This window comes from Miscanthus floridulus, chromosome 10 (genome assembly GCF_019320115.1).
Source record: "Miscanthus floridulus cultivar M001 chromosome 10, ASM1932011v1, whole genome shotgun sequence".
NCBI classification, from domain to species: Eukaryota; Viridiplantae; Streptophyta; class Magnoliopsida; order Poales; family Poaceae; genus Miscanthus; species Miscanthus floridulus.
In genome coordinates this window covers 89,199,014-89,212,488 of record NC_089589.1, presented here as the reverse complement: position 1 = coordinate 89,212,488, position 13,475 = coordinate 89,199,014, and positions in this window count along the sequence as shown.

The following is a 13,475-nucleotide window of genomic DNA, read 5'->3' as shown; positions in this document are numbered from 1 at the left end:
AGCCCGGATCTAGAGTTCTAGACCCCCAGCTGTTGATTTATGCATTCTAATCTGAGCTCTGGGCATGGATTCGACAGTCCCTGTTACAGATTTGGTGTCGCTTAGCATGGACTTGCTGTTGCCCACGGCGAAGGCAATGGATCTGAACATGAGGACGCCAGATCTTGCAGAGGGTATGATGAGATGCAATTTTATATGTAACTACCAAATATGTCGATTGATCAATTTGTAGGACAAGTTAATGCTTATATATATCTATATAACTTGTGGTTGTGCTTGTTTAAACTCGTGCGTGATGATTGTTGGTTTTGGTCATGTGTTTTGGAAATGTCCTTGCTCTTAAGTTCATGACCAAAGGTTCTTTCCTTGTTTGTGACATAACATGTCATATTACATTACACTTTTGTATATGCATGCTCACACATACTTGTTAGGCACCCCACGAATTCTAAAATATAGGGGGAGCTCTTTGAATAAATATGTGCAAATTTGACTTTACAAAAGTCTCAAGTTGAATTCAAATCAATTGTACATATTAAGGGGGAGCTGCTCATATCAGTTGGGTCCAAAAGCTTTAAATTTTTTCAATCATTTGTAAGCATTTAAATATACTGACTTTTTCTTTCACATAGCATCTAACAATGTACAGTCCGTATACGTATATATGCATGTTACTGACATCAATAGATGCCAAAACATGCACGTACAGTTACTCGGTTGCTCCAGCAGCTAGCTGCTAGCGTGTGTTTAGTGCTATATAGGGAAAGTTGATGATGCATGTAAGTACTTCCATGGCTCACTGCCAATCTGCCATCCGTCTGTGCACGCTAGAACCATGCATGTAAGTACGTCCATATCCATGTGCAGTTAGTTTTAGTTGGAGTTTTATTTTAATTTCATCTGCATTTATCAATAGGATACCACATACACATTTTTAATGTTATGATAACGTTTTAAAGAAGAGAAAAGAAGTTATTATATTTTAGGAGGCAGGAGGGGCGGCCAAGGCGTCTACTAAAATTTATTAAGACAAGCCGAGAGAGTTAAAGATAAAAGGTACAAAAAAAAGAAAAGAAATCACGAGACAAAAAAGAAAACAAAAAGGATAAACATAATTACACAAGATGCTCTAGACATTTTTTAATAAGGAGAAAGTATTTTTTCTTCGCGCAAAGCAAAATTAGGCTGAAGACTTGTTTGAAGATACAACTTGCAGCGCATTCTGCTAGCAGCCTCTTCACAGAAGATGAAGTCGTTTGTAATAGTCCAGATACTCCAACTTAGGACAATAATGATTTCTATGAAGAACGGGACATTCAGTTGAGCTTTGAAGTCTTCAAGAACTTGGAAAGGGTCAAGCAGAGGGGCCACTGAAAACCAATAATATTCTAGGAAGATTTGGCAAAATCATAGTTCAAGAAGAGATGAGCCATCATTTCTTCAGAGTTGTTGTTGCAAAGGGCACAATCAAAGGATTGTAAATCAAAGTTCTTCCTTTTTAAGATGTTGCGAGTGGTCTCTAAAGAAAACTTTGTGTATGTATTGTCAGGATGAGTTCGAAATCCACTTGAAAACTAGATGAGTCCAACTAGAACCAATAAGGTGACGGTAATCCTTTCTAGAAGAGAGACGTAGTGCCCCAGCAGATGTATGACCAAACATCATTTTCCTCCTAAAGCTGAACATTCTGCAGGGAGTTCTCCAAATGTTGTAATTGATCAAATGGCTCAACCGACAGTGGAAGGCTGAAAACAGAGGCTGGGGAAATAGCTTTTGCAGAAGCAAGAGGAATGTTTGGCTTCTTGACAAAAGTGTAGAGCTCAGGGAAAATCAATTTGAAAGGTTGTCCTAGCCAACAATCATCCCAAAGGCAGCTGTGGAAGCTAAGCTAGGACATCGCAATTATCTGCTGAGCTGCACTTCTTCCCTCCACAACCTCGCACTCCATGCACCAACACACTCCTCTTCTATGGGCAAAGCTGGAACCACTCACCTCTAGAATACTCTGAATTAACAAGCTCTGAATCAAGGAGCCATGTCGCGCGCTCCCTCCTCCCCTCACCTCCATGGCTGCTCCTCGTCGACCTGCGGCCTTGGCTGCCATCTCTAGGCCACCCCCAGCTCGGCCACCCCTCCAGCTCCAGTCCTCATGGAGCTCCAGGGCTTGAGCTTTCGCCCTGGCATTGGCGTTCAAGCAGTAATCAATAGTAAGTTTGGTTGTTCGGTTTCCCCTGCTGCTTCTTCGAGTGCTTTCTTTCTCGTGGCTTTGTTTGGTCGTTGCAAGTTCTGTTTGTGCCCGATTTCGGTTGGCCTCCTCGTTTAACCACGATTGGAGGGGTGGCTGAAGACTTTGATGTTGTCCAATTGTCAGACAGGGTTTTCCGTTTTTCGGTCTCCTCAAGACTCGTGGGTTTTCACATGAAAGGTCCTAATAACTAGAGGGGTGAATAGCCTAATAAAAATTTCTACAACAACACTTAACAAGAGGTTAGATAATTATGAGGCGAAGCAAGTATTGCGTTAGTCTATTCAAAATGCAAGTCACCTACCACAATTCTAGTTTAGATAGTGTCTATTTACACAATAGCTATAACACTACTCTATGTTAGTGTGCTCTCAAAGGCTAACTAAAGAGCCACACCAACCAACCAAGCTCTCACAACTAGCTATATTACAGAGCTTAACAACTAGTTTGCGGTAATATAATGAGAGTGATCAAGAAGGTTATACCGCCGTGTAGATGAAGTAACCAATAAATCACAAGGATGAACAACAATGAAGATCAATCACCTTGGAATCAAATGATGAACACAATGATTTTTTATAGAAGTTCACTTGCTTGCCGACAAGCTACTCCTCGTTGTGGCGATTCACTCACTTGGAGGTTCACGCGCTAATTGGCATCACACGTCAAACCCTCGATAGGGTGCCGCACAACCAACATAAGATGAGGATCACACAAGCCACGAGCAATCCACTAGAGTACCTTTTGGCTCTCCGCCGGGGAAAGGTCAAGAATCCCTCACAATCACTACGATCGGAGCCGGAGATAATCACCAACCCCCGCTCGATGATCCTCGCTGCTCCAAGCCATCTAGGTGGCGGCAACCACTAAGAGTAACAAGTGAATCCCGCAGTAAAACACGAACACCAAGTGCCTCTAGATGCAATCACTCAAGCAATGCACTTGGATTCTCTCCCAATCTCACAAAGATGATGAATCAATGATGGAGATCAGTGGGAGGGCTTTGGCTAAGCTCACAAGGTTGCTATATCAATGAAAATGGCCAAATGTGTGAGCTTCAACCGGCCATGGAGCTTAAATAGAAGCCCCCATGAAATAGAGCCATTGTACCCTTTCACTGGGCACAACGCGGGGTGACCGGACGCTGTGCACAAGCTGACCGGACGCTCATCCTCCAGCGTCCGGTCGTTTCCAGTAAGGTTCCAGAAACGATTTTCTTTGACCGGACGCGTCCGGTCATGCTTGACCGGACCCTGTCATCGTCTGGTCACTTAGTGACTTTTCTCTACACTGCCCGACAATAGGACCGGACCCTAGACCACAGCGTCCGGTCAGTCCAAGACCCAGTGTCTGGTCAGAGACCGACACTGGCGTCTTCACTACCACACTTGACCGGACGCATCAGTCCCTTTGACACCAGCGTTCGGTCACTCAGTGACCAGCAAGACTAACTCCTTTTTATCTCTAACTTCTTCACCCTTGCTCAAATGTGCCAACCGCCAAGTGTATAACCTTGTGCACATGTGTTAGCATATTTTCACAAACATTTTCAAGGGTGTTAGCATTACACTAGATCCTAAATGCATATCAAATGAGTTAGAGCATCTAGTGGCACTTTGACAACCGCATTTCGATATGAGTTTCACCCCTCTTAATAGTACGACTATCAATCCTAAATGTGATCACACTCTCTAAGTGTCTTGATCACCAAAATAAATTAGCTCCTATGGTTTATATCTTTGCCTTGAGCTTTTTGTTTTTCTCTTGTTTCTTTCCAAGTCCAAGCACTTGATCGTCATCATGGCATGATCTTCATTTGCTTCACCACTTGGAATGTGCTACCTATCTCATGATCACTTGATGAACTAGGTTAGCACTTAGAGTTTCATCAATTCACCAAAACCAAACTTGAGCTTTCAATCTCCCCCTTTTTGATAATTGATGACAACCCTTTCACAAAGATATGAATTGAAATTCAATTGAATCCATGTTGCTTGTTCAAGTATATTTACCATGTGTAAAAGGATATGGACAAGTTTCATGAACTCCTTATGATAGCAATTGCTCCCCCTACATATGTGCTAAGAGTTTGGATTGTAGCTTGCACATATGCTTAGATAGGAAATATAGGAGACAATGTCTACCAAATGATGCTAAGGTATAAAAGATGGACCTTTGAAGCGTGATACCAATCGGAGTGCACCATTATACCATCCTTAGCACCATAGTTAGCTCTATACCACTTGGAAGCATACTTTGAAAAGATACCACTTGTAAAAACTTTCTTGGAAATGAAAATTATCTAGTGATTTCATTTCATCATTCAATCTTACAACTAGCATACATCACACAAGCATGGATATTTTAAATTTAGAACTTATGCCATGCAAGCAAACATATGAAATGCACATTCAAATGCACCATACAAATTATTGCTCTCCCTACTTGTGTGCTCAAAGTTTTAATTGATCCCTTTCTTTTTATCATATCTCTCCCCCTATCACTTGTATCTTTATTTCTCTTCCCTTTTATGTTGTCTTTTCACTATCTTTGTGCACTATTTCTCCCCCTTTGTCATCAGTGACCACAAAGGGCTTAAATTATAGATAGGTTGAGATTATCGATGTCAATCAATGGTGTGAGGATCATATTTCCAAATTTGGTCCAATCTAGATCATTTGTCAAAGATATTTAACTCGGTTTGATCCAAGGACAAGCTTCTTCACACCTCCAAATAAGGGTTATCTTGTGCCATGTTGAGTTAAACACTTAGAGTTTATTTTCTAGATCAAACACTAGGTTTATAAGCCCATAAACATGTCATATGCTACCACTAGATCAAGTCAAGCATAGAAGCAATAGTGATACCATATAAACATCAAAATCATTTGATTTTCATGAATGAGCCTAATAAAATGGAGAGATGACTAGATGCACTAAACATGTCCTTAGCAAGGATGTATGACATGCCAATCAACTTTTACCTTGGATTGCTCGAAGGAGAGGCATGTCATATAAGTGGGAGGTGCATCAACACATATTTGAGAAATCCAATATGTTCAACTTATTCCTTAGCTTGCAAAACCTTTTCTCATCCAATGGCTTGGTGAATATATCGGCAAGTTGATCTTCGGTGCCTACACTCTCAATGCAAATGTCCCCTTTTTGTTGGTGATCTCTTATGAAATGGTGGCGGACATCAATGTGCTTTGTTCTTGCATGTTGAACCGGATTGTTGGTCAACTTGATTGCACTCTCATTGTCACATAGTAATGGCGCTTTCTTGAACTTGATTCCAAAGTCACTCAAAGTGTCCTTCATCCAAAGTATTTGTGCACAACAACTACCGACGGATATGTATTCGGCTTCAGCGGTTGATAATGCAACACTATTTTGCTTCTTTGATGACCATGAAACAAGTGATCTTCCCAACAATTGACATGTGCTCGAGGTGCTCTTCCTTTCAACCTTGCATCCCGCATAATCCGAGTCAGAGTAACCAACTAGCTCAAACTTTGCTCCTTTGGGATACCACAAACCAACATTTGGTGTATGCTTCAAGTACCTCAATATTCTCTTAGTAGCCTTCAAATGACTTTCTCTTGGTGAGGCTTGAAATCTTGCACACATGCATACACTAAACATGACATCTGGCCTTGATGTGGTCACATAGAGTAGGCTTCCAATCATAGACCGATACAATTTTTTATCCACCATATTGCCACTTGCATCACTATCCATGTTACCATTTGTTTCCATTGGTGTGCTAATGGCTTTGCTATCACTCATGCCAAATTTCTTGATCATGTCCTTGATATACTTGTCTTGACTTACAAATGTACCATTCTTCAATTGTTTGATTTGAAGACCAAGGAAGTAACTCAATTCTCCAATCATGGACATCTCAAACTCATTAGCCATCATCTTTCCAAACTCATCACAAAAATCTTGATTGGTTGATCCAAATATGATGTCATCAACATATATTTGCAACACAAATAGATCTTTTCCAATCTTCTTGATGAAAAGAGTGGTGTCAACCTTACCCATTGTGAACCCTTTAGAGAGTAGGAAATCCCTCAATCTCTCATACCATGCTCTAGGTGCTTGCTTTAAGCCATATAAAGCTTTCTTCAACTTGTATACATGGTTGGACTTCTTGTCATCTTCAAAACCGGGAGGTTGCTCAACATGTACTTCTTCATTGATGTAGCCATTGAGAAATGCACTCTTAACATCCATTTGGTAGAGCTTGATATTGTGCGCACAAGCATAGGCTAGCAAGATTCTAATTGCTTCCAATCTAGCAATCGGGACATATGTTTCTCCAAAGTTAAGACCTTCAACTTATGTATAGTCTTGTGCTACTAATCTTGCTTTGTTCCTTACTACTATCCCATCTTGATCTTGCTTGTTTCTAAAGACCCATTTGGTTCCAATTACATTGTGTCCCTTTGGTCTTTCTACCAACTCTCATACTTGATTTCTTGTGAAGTTATTCAATTCTTCATGCATAGCATTCACCCAATCAACATCCTTCAATGCTTCATCTATCTTCTTTGGTTTAATGGATGACACAAATGAGAAATGCTCACAAAATGAAGCTAATCTAGATCTTGTTTGTACACCTCTAGAAATATCACCAATTATAGTGTCCAATGGATGTTCCCTTGCAATATTGGTTGGTTGGAGGATTGGAACTTGATTGCTTGCACTTGCTTGATCATTGGGTTGAGATGATGTACTAGCCACTTGATCTTGTTCATTATCATGAGATCCACTTGCACTAACTTGATTTGTATCATCTTGCACATTTGAGTTACAGAGCACTTGCACTTGATCATCTTCATCATCATTCACTTGCCTAGGCCTCAATTCACCAATATCTATGTTCTTCATGGCATTTGAAACTTGAATGCCTCTAACATCTTCTAAGTTCTCATTCTCTACTTGTGAACCCTTGGTTTTCATCAAATTCAACATTATGAACTTCCTCAAGAGTACCACTATCCAAATTCCAAACTCTATATGCTTTGCTTGGAGTGGAATATCCAAGTAGGAATCCTTCATCACATTTCTTGTCAAACTTGCCCAATCTAGTGCCTTTCTTCAAGATATAGCATTTGCAACCAAAGACCCGAAAATATGCAATGTTGGGCTTTCTACCATTCAAGAGCTCATATGGTGTCTTCTCTTTCAATGAGTGACAATAGAGGCGGTTGCTACAATAGCAAGCCGTGTTGATAGCTTCGGCCCAAAAAGATTGACTCACATTGTACTCACTAAGCATAGACCTTTCCATATCAATGAGTGTTCTATTCTTCCTCTCAACAAGGCCATTTGATTGAGGTGTGTACTTGGCCGAGAATTGATGTCTAATTCTAAATTCATCACATAACTCATCAATTCTAGTGTTCTTGAACTCACTACCATTGTCACTTCTAACTCTCTTGATGGTAGTTTTAAACTCATTGTGAATGCCTTTGACAAATGATTTGAATGTAGCAAATACATCACTTTTGTCCACTAGAAAGAATACCCATGTGTATCTAGTGTAATCATCCACTACCATAAAGCCATATTTGTTTCCACCGATACTAGTGTATTGTGTTGGTCCAAACAAATCCATGTGCAATAACTCAAATGCCTTACTAGTGCTCATCATGCTTTTCTTAGGATGGGTGTTTCCAACTTGTTTATCGGCTTGACAAGAGCTACAAAGCTTATCCTTTTCAAACACATCTTTCAAGCCTTTAACTAAGTCATGCTTAACCAATCTATTCAATTGTTTCATTCCAACATGACCAAGCCTTCTATGCCATAACCAATCCATGCTAGACTTAGTGAACAAGCATGTAGATAATCTAGCTTCACTAGCATTGAAATCAACCAAGTATAGATTCTCATATCTAAAGCCTTTGAAGATCAAATTAGAGCTATCGACACTTATGATCTCTACATCATCTACCCCAAATATGCATTTGAATCTAAGATCACACAATTGTGCCATGGATAGCAAATTAAAGTTCAAGCTTTATACTAGTAACACATTGGATATGCTCATGTCATTGGATATTGCAATCTTACCAAGCCCTTTGACCTTGCCTTTGCCATTGTCACCAAATGTGATACTATCATAACCATCATTGCCATTGGTGTTGATTGAGTTGAACATTCTTGCATCACCGGTCATGTGTTGAATGCACCCACTATCAAGAACCCAATGCCATCCTCCGGCTTTGTAATTGACCTATAAAAGAAGATCAATTCTTTTTAGGTACCCAAACTTGCTTGGGTCCTTGAAGGTTAGTTACTAAGCTCTTTGGTACCCAAATTACTTTCTTCTTTGGGCCCATCCATGGTTTACCAATAAACTTAGCATTCACACCATTTGTACTCTTAGTAAGCACATAGAAAGAATCAAGCTTAATGGAGGATACATTAGCATTTTCGCTCTTTTTTTGCATTCATGCTCTTTATGACCAACTTGCTTGCAATTAGTGCAAAACCGACCATTGTTCTTCACAAAACTAGTCTTGTGAGGAGAAAAGGCCACCTTGCCTTTCTTGGGGGTATAGCCTAATCCCTCTTTGTAGAGAGAAGCTCTTTGGCTACCCAAGCACATAAGCAAGCGGTCCTCACCACCATAGGCCTTAGCCAAGGTGTGAATGAGCTTATCGACCTTCTTCTTGAGGTTCTCATTCTCAACCATTAGTGAGGCATCACAAGTGAGACCTTCACTACTAGATGAGGTAGAAGTGGAAGTGCTACAACAAGGGTTAGTGGGAGGAACAATGATAGGCATAGATAGTGATGTATCAATTAAATCACAAGTTAAACCTACATTGCAAGTTTCAACATGCTTCTTTTTATTTTGCTCATCAAGCAAAGAGGAATGAGCCTTTTCAAGCTTTTTGTGAGCTTTGCCAAGCTTCTCATTTGCTTCCTCTAGCCTCTCATGAGATGCATTGAGCTCATCAAAGGCTTGCTTAAGGGCTTTTAGTTTCTTATGCACGCTTTTGCATTCCCTTCTCTTGATGTCAAAGTGTTCTCTAGCATCTTCTAGCATGTCAAATAATTCATCTTTGGTGGGTTCATCATCATCACTATCACTATCATGGTTATTTTCATTTTTATTTTCATCATCATGTTCTTCATCGCTTTCATCATCACTAGTTTGTACCTTAGTGGCCTTAGCCATGAAGCATGATGAAGATTTGAATAGAGAAGGCTTCTCATTGATAGCAATGCTTGCAAGAACCTTCTTCTTGGTGGTCTTGTTATCATCACTATCATCATCATCATCATCATCACTTGAGGAAGCATCACTATCCCAAGTGACCACATATGAACCACCCTTCTTCTTGTTGAAGGTCATCTTGTCCTTCTCTTTCTTTTCCTTCTTGTCCTTCTTCTTGTTGTCATCATCATTGTCGCTATTGTATGGGCATTGAGCAACAAGATGATCTTTGCTTCTACATTTGAAGCACCTTCTTGACTCTTCCTTGTTCTTGGATGAAGATCTCTTTCTTCTAGCACGGTACCCTTTCTTCATCATGAACTTGCCAAATTTCTTGCCAAAGAGAGCCATCTTCTTCTTATCATCATCATCATCCCATGAGCCATCATCTTCACTTGATGTATCTTGTTTTGCCTTGCCCTTGGATGATGTGGCCTTGAATGCCACGCTCTTCTTCTTCTCATCCTTCTTCTCATCTTTCTTCTCCTTCTTTTCTTCCTTCTCATTATCATCTCTATATGTATCATCGGTCATTATGTCTCCCAACACTTGGTTTGGTGTCATGGTGTCTAAACCGCTCCTCACTAGAATAGTGACCAATGTGGCAAATCTTGAAGGTAAGCATCTCAAGAACTTGTGGGAGAAGTTCTTGTCCTTCACCTCCTCTCCAAGCACTTTGAGATCATTGACAAGCACTTGAAGCCTATGGAACATCTCCAGCACACTCTCATCCTCCTTCATCTTGAAGCTTGCAAACTTCTCTTTGAGAATATATGCCTTTGCACCCTTCATGGCTTGAATGCCTTCAAATGATTCTTCCAACTTCTTCCAAGCCTCATGTGCCATCTCAATATTCTTGATTTGCTCAAATGTTCTCTCATCAATTGCATCATGAATGGCACTTAGAGCAATATCATTGTTTTGGAGAAGCACTTCTTCGGCCACGGTGGGGTTCTCCGGATCACCAATCTCAGTTTTGGTTTCTACCACCTTCCACACTTTTCTATTGATTGACTTGATGTGTGTGGTCATCTTTGATTTCTAATATGGATAATTTGTGCCATCAAATTGAGGTGGCTTCTTGGTGTTGTTGATTTGAGCCATTTTTACACCGAAGGTTGTTAAGCCTCAAATCACGGTGACCTCTGCTCTGATACCACTTGAAAGGTCCTAATGACTAGAGGGGGTGAATAGCCTAATAAAAATTTCTACAACAACACTTAACAAGAGGTTAGACAATTATGAGGCGAAGCAAGTGTTGTGTTAGCCTACTCAAAATGCAAGCCACCTACCACAATTCTAGTTTAGATAGTGTCTATTCACACAATAGCTATGACACTACTCTATGTTAGTGTGCTCTCAAAGGCTAACTAAAGAGCCACACCAACCAACCAAGCAAGCTCTCACAACTAGCTATACTAAAGAGCTTGACAACTAGTTTGCGGTAATGTAATGAGAGTGATCAAGAAGGTTATACCGCCATGTAGATGAAGGAACCAATCAATCACAAGGATGAACAACAATGAAGATCAATCACCTCAGAATCAAATGATGAACACAATGATTTTTTACTGAGGTTCACTTGCTTGCCGGCAAGCTACTCCTCGTTGTGGCGATTCACTCACTTGGAGGTTCACGCGCTAATTGGCATCACACGCCAAACCCTCGATAGGGTGCCACACAACCAACACAAGATGAGGATCACATAAGCCATGAGCAATCCACTAGAGTACCTTTTGGCTCTCCACCGGGGAAAGGTCAAGAACCCCTCACAATCACCATGATCGGAGCCGGAGACAATCACCAACCTCCGCTCGATGATCCTCGCTGCTCCAAGCCATCTAGGTGGCGGCAACCACCAAGAGTAACAAGCGAATCCCACAGCGAAACATGAACATCAAGTGCCTCTAGATGCAATCACTCAAGCAATGCACTTGGATTCTCTCCCAATCTCACAAAGATGATGAATCAATGATGGAGATCAGTGGGAGGGCTTTGGCTAAGCTCACAAGGTTGCTATGTCAATGAAAATGGCCAAAGGTGTGAGCTTCAACTGGCCATGAGGCTTAAATAGAAGCCCCCACGAAATAGAGCCGTTGTACCCCTTCACTAGGCACAACACGGGGTGACCGAACGCTTCGGTCCGATCGACCGAACGCTGTCCCTCAGCGTCCGGTCATGTGATTCACGCCACGTGTACCCTGCTTTACATATTGTTTGTTAGATTTCAACGGTCATCTTATTGACCGGACGCAGCACACAAGCTGACCGGATGCTCATCCTCTAGCGTCCGGTCGTTTCCAGTAAGGTTCCAGAAATGATTTTCTTTGACCAAACACGTCCGATCATGCTTGACTGGACCCTGCCATCGTCCGGTCACTCGGTGACTTTTCTCTGCACTGCCCGACAACTGGACCGGACCCTAGACCTCAGCGTCTGGTCAGTCCAAGACCCAGCGTCCGGTCAGAGACCGACACTAGTGTCTTCACTGCAACACTTGACCGAACACACCGGTCCCTCTAAGACCAGCGTCCGGTCACTTAGTGACCAGCAAGACTAACTCCTTTTCACCTCTAACTTCTTCACCCTTGCTCAAATGTGCCAACCACCAAGTGTATAACCTTGTGCACATGTGTTAGCATATTTTCACAAACATTTTTGAGGGTGTTAGCATTCCACTAGATCCTAAATGCATATGCAATGAGTTAGAGCATCTAGTGGCACTTTAACAACCGCATTTCGATATGAGTTTCACCCCTCTTAATAGTACAACTATTAATCCTAAATGTGATCACACTCTCTAAGTGTCTTGATCACCAAAACAAAATTGCTCCTATGGTTTATACCTTTGCCTTGAGCTTTTTGTTTTTCTCTTTCTTCTTTCCAAGTCCAAGCACTTGATCATCATCATGGCATGATCTTCATTTGCTTCACCACTTGGAATGTGCTACCTATCTCATGATCACTTGATAAACTTGGTTAGCACTTAGGGTTTCATCAATTCACCAAAACCAATCTTGAGCTTTCACATGTGCTTAAGCTCATGTCTTTTGTTTGCTCCTTGTTCAAAATCTACTTCCATCTCTGGAGCACCTCGTTGGCTCACTGAATGGAAAGCTTTCTGTGAAGAAGAAGCTCTCTCATGGAAACCGTTTGAAAGCTTCTTTTGCTGATGTTGTCAAGAACAACCCTCTTACTGGTGCCAATAATGTTCCTCTCCGTGATCAGGGTTCTAGAACAAGTGTCTTTGATCGGATCATTTTTCAAGACAATTTTATTTCTGATAAGACTCAAGAAAAAGGCAAAAAGCCCATTGGTCAGTTTGGTCAGGCAGGACCTTCAGAGGTTGAATTTGGTCTGAATTCAAATTGTGGTCAATAGGGGGGGGGTGCAATCTTCAGTCAGGCAGGGCTATCCTGGGTTTTGCTCTCTATGTTTGTTAGAAAACCACCCAAGGGAGGCATGCAAATCTTCTATAAGATGTTTTGCATGCTGGCGTGGGGGACACATAGCTGCTAACTGCCCTAGCCATAGTAATTGGATGGGTAACAAGCCGAGAGTTACTGCTCCTATAAATGGTAAAGGAAATCTTGAGCAGCCCAACCTGGACGCTTTGGGAAGGGATGCTGCTCTTAGGCCTAGCCCACCAATCTTTGAGTCCTTTACTGCTTGGGCTAGTGCGAGACCCTCTTCCTCCCTAGCACCCACACCACCACAGCTGAGGATTATCCCTTGGGTACTTAACTCTCATTCTCTGAACAAGGGGCCCGACTTAGACTCACCCCACCTGCTAGAGATAGACCTCAGACTGGGAAATGTGTTTTGGTCAAGGTGCAACCCCTCATCTTCTCCGGTTAACCCTGAACACGCCCCCCTTAAACAGTACTAAGCGCTCCAAACTGAAGAAACCCTACCCCAACCTTGAGCTCTCACTCAATCAGCCGACATCATAGCCTGAGGTGGTAGACCCAAGCATGGCATTCCAAAGAG